General features: G+C 32.8%; 1 protein-coding gene across 1 annotated transcript in view; it reads right to left on the reverse strand.

Moving 5' to 3' along the window:
* Positions 1 to 4,128: 4,128 nt before the first annotated feature.
* LOC123512652 (forkhead box protein B1-like) overlaps positions 4,129 to 4,521 on the reverse strand; it is a 1,942-nt gene continuing 1,549 nt past the window's right edge. Inside the window, exon 1 of the mRNA XM_045269121.1 lies at positions 4,129 to 4,521. This exon is cut by the window's right edge and continues 1,549 nt beyond it. The gene's annotated coding sequence lies outside the window, so the exon portion shown is untranslated.

A 4,521-nucleotide genomic window follows, 5' to 3' on the forward strand; every position in this document is an offset into this window, starting at 1 on the left:
TGGTGCAGTACAGTGGTGGTGGTGGTAGTGGTAGTGGTAGTGGTGGTAGTGGTAGCAGTGGGTGGTAGTGGTGGTGGTGGTAGTAGTGGTGGTGGTAATAATGGCAGTAATAGTGGAAGTAGTAGTAGTAGTAGTAGAACTAGTAGTAGTAGTAGTGGAAGTAGTAGTAGTATGTAGTAGTAGTAGTAGAAGTAGTAGTAGCAGTGATAATAATAGTAAAAATAGTAGAAGCAGAAACAATGGTAGTTGTTGCTATGGTTGTCCCGAAAGAGCAGTTTTTATAACAGTAACATTTTTTATAGTAGCAGCAACGGTAATGATAATAACGGTAGTAGTAGTAGTAGTAGTAGTAGTAGTAGTAGTAGCAGCAGTAGTAGCAGCAGCAGTAGCAGCAGCAGCAACAGTAGCAGCAGCACAGGTAACCATTTTCACTACTATTACTATTATTCTTTTCATTCATGTTGTCATTACCTTCCCACCAGTTCACTTCGTCGCCGAGAAATTTGAACCCTTCCACTTACAATGAATCGCCTGTCACATGACCACCAATGCCTTCAAACTCTCCAAGCTGGCCATGCATCATTCCTCGTATTTTGATCAAGTTTCGATAAAGAGGAAAAGGACATTGCAAATAATAATAATAATAATAATAATAATAATAATAATAATAATAATGGTAATATACTTGATAATTGAAAGAAATATACGTGAAAGTTAATTGAGTTAGAGACAGGTAGGTAATGATAACAAAGACGAAGTATTTAAATTATATCACACAAATATAATAAAAAAAAAAAGAAACTGAAGGAATGAGGAATGAGAAGGAAACATACGAAATATATTGATAACGAGGAAAGATCAAGGAAAACAAGGAAAGTGATCATACAGAAAAAAGAAAACTAAAATATCAAGAAGAATAACCAGATAGAAAAGCAAGAAAATAAATAAAAAAGAATAGAGAGAAGGATGTCAAGAAATATGAGCCAATAAGATAAATTAGATTGATAAGAAAATTAAGAAAATGAACAAAACAAATTAAATAGACGACATAGAGAAAAAAAGAAAAGAAAGAAAAGAAATTGCGATGAGCGAATGAAAATAAGAACGAAAAAGGAAATAGAAAATGAGAAAAACGAGAAAACAAAACCTGAGAGAGAGAAAAAGAGAATAAAAAACAAAAGGAAAATAGAAAATAATGGATGATAAATTTAGACATGATAGAAAGAAGAAGAAGAAGAAGAAGAGACATGATAATAAAAAGACAAGGAAAAACAAATAATCAGGAAAGAAGTGTAGAAACTAATAGGTAAAATATGAAAATGAAGAAATTAGGAAGCAGCAAATGATGATAAATTAAGAAAGGAGGAAACAATAAATAACGAATAAAAAGAGGAAGAAGAAGAAGACAAAAAATAATAATAAAACAGGAAACAGACGAACGAATCAATAAATAAAAGTGAGAAAATGAAGAAATAAGGAAATAGTAAATAGTGATAAAAATGCCATGATGATGATGATAAATAATAAACATCTTCCTCTTCTTCTTCCTCCTCCTCTTCTTCACTCAGGACGGGGAGGAGGGAGGAGATAAATGAGGGGAAAAAATGAGTAAATAGAAGCGTTGAGAACCAGATCAAAACAAGATAAAGAGATTCACGGCTTCCTGCTGAACACAAAGGAAGATCACACGAGGAGCAGGAGGAGGAGGAGAAGGAGAAGGAGGAGGAGGAGGAGAAGAAGAAGAAGAAGAAGAAGAAGAAGAAGAACAAGAACAAGAAGAACAAGAAGAACAAGAACAAGAACAAGAATAATAATAATAAGAAGAAGAAAGAAGCAGATGATGATGATGATGATGAAAGAAGAAAAGAAGAAGAAGAAGAAGAAATATAGGAAAGCAAAGCTAGAAAACGTTAGCTTTAGAGAGAGAGAGAGAGAGAGAGAGAGAGAGAGAGAGAGAGAGAGAGAGAGAGAGAGAGAGAGAGAGAGAGAGAGAGAGAGAGCACAACAGCACCAACAGCAACAACATAAATAACGCAAAGGTAGAACAGTCCTGATGAAGAAGTTTTTGATACCCTAAACCACCTAATTATAAAAACAAATAAATAAAAAAGATAGAAATAGGATAAAATATACATGATTAATCCCTTCAGTACCAACACACGTTTCCATATTCATTCTGGTTCCTATTTGGTGATTTTCTACAGCTTCAGATACTCATGTGGGAGATCAGAATAGTGAAGACCCTGGACCATTAATCTTCTGACCTCCATAGACCCTTCCTGGTGTCAATAAAATGGTCTAATCGTACTCAAAACTCATGGTAAAAAATGCTTCCCTATTTGGTGATTTTATACAGCTTCAGAAACTCGTGTAAGGATCAAAATAGTGAAGACTGTGGCCATTAATCTTCTAACGCTTCCTGGTGTAAATGAAATAGTCTAATCTTACCCAAAACTAATGATAAAAAATGTGTCCCTATTTGTTGATTTTATACAGCTTCAGAAACTCGTGTAGGGGATCAAAATAGTGAAGACTGTGGCCATTAATCTTCTAACGCTTCCTGGTGTAAATAAAATGGTCTAATCGTACCCAAAATGTAATGGTAAAAATACGTTCCAGTACTGAAGGGATTAAATACGGTCAAGAAAATTCATTAGGGGTAAAAATTTTCGATATAAACACGTGGCTTTTTTACTGGAGAAAAGATTTATTTCTCTTAACATTTACTCGTTTTCTTTTTATAAATAACCGGTTTCTACAACGTAACCTAACGGAAACTAAAAAAAAAAATAGTAAACAATAAAAATGAAAAAATATGGCTATGATATTTTACGATTAGGAAAAAAAAAATAATAATAATGATAATAGAATAAACTCTTTGAACAATATAAGTTTTTTTGTAATAAATATCAATGTAATCTTTGAACTTAAGTGTACTAAAGAGGTATGAGTGAGGAACCACGTCAAGTGTATGCAAAGAGAAAACGGGAAGAGACCAACAGAAAACGAAGCATATCAGTTATTTATTTTTTTTTTCATACCTGCTTCGTAAAGAGTTTATTTTTTCTATTATATTTAGTGTTTTTCCATCACCACAGTATTTTTCCCTCAATTATCATCTCTGTTCCTTTGTATTTGTTCATTTATTCGTTTTCCTTTCATTTGGGCACTCATTTGATTAATTTTGTACATTTCTTTAATTGTTTACATTGTTTTTTTATTGTTTTCACTCACTTTGTCTTCTTTTTGTCTTTCTGTTTAGTGTTTACAATTTCTTATCCATTTTACACTTCATTGAGTTAGATCGTTTCAGAAATCCTGGTGTTTTCTTGAATATTACAACAGATAAAAAGAATCATGCAGTCACAAATCATTACTTTTTATTCTTTTCTTCAAACTTGTTATATAATTCATCCAGTTATGTATTTTGATGTTTTTTTTTTTTTTCATTTGTCACGTTTGATATGTATTGTTGTTTGTTCATTTTTATTGCAGGATCCCTTTCTTTTTTTCATTGAATTCTACGACTGTCTTTTTTTTTCTCTCTCTATTCTTGGCTTTGTATATTTTTTTGCTATTTTTTTTTTCCATTTTTTTATTCATATCATAGTTTTTCGCAACATTAGTTCACTCAAGTTGTGTTTTTTCTTCTTTTTTCAATTTTACGTACTTGCATTTAATTATCATCTTTTCTATTCCTTTTTTTTATTTTCCTATATTTTTCCCTTCACTTTCCATGTCATCTTCCCATTTTCTCTCATTTTCCCGTTTTCTTCCTTGTGTTGCGTCCCGTTTTCTGTCACGAGAGTGATATATTTTTCTCATTTTCTTCATTTCTCCTTCCTTGTCCTCGTCTCCTCCCTCTCTTCCTCTTCCCTCCTTCTTTACTTAGGTTCTGTAGATCGCCCGTGACAAGTAGTAGTAGTAGTAGTAGTAGTAGTAGTAGTAGTAGTAGTAGTAGTAGTAGTAGTAGAAGTAGTAGGAGTAGTAATAGTAGTAGTAGCAGTAGTAGTAGGAATAGTAATAAAGTAATAGTAGTAGTGGTGATGTTACAACTATGGGGGTGATAGTAGTAGTAGTAGTAGTAGTAGTAGTAGTAGTTGTTGTTGTTGTAGCAGTAGTAGTAGTAGTAGTAGTAGTAATAGTAATAGCAGTAGTAGTACTGGAAGTAGTAGTAGTAGTACTGGTAGTAGCAGTAGTAGTAGTAGCAGTGACAGTAACAGTAACAGTAGTATGTAATAATGTAGTAGGCAAATTTAGACGCAAGAAAATGTGCTTATTTCCCGGGTATGAATGGTCACATTATCAGTTTTTAATGTGAAGACAAAAATGTGCGGGCGAGTAAGGAGACTCATAAATATAGACTATACACGGAAAAGTGAAAGGAGATCAATTCATGATATGAAATGTCGCCATCAATATAAAACCAAAAATGTATGGACCAATATTTTTGTGATGGACTTGGTTATGATTATTCAAAGTTCTAACACAAGAACCAATCCTGTCAAATTTCAGTATGGA

The sequence above is a fragment of the Portunus trituberculatus genome, chromosome 34, assembly GCF_017591435.1.
Source record: "Portunus trituberculatus isolate SZX2019 chromosome 34, ASM1759143v1, whole genome shotgun sequence".
NCBI classification, from domain to species: Eukaryota; Metazoa; Arthropoda; class Malacostraca; order Decapoda; family Portunidae; genus Portunus; species Portunus trituberculatus.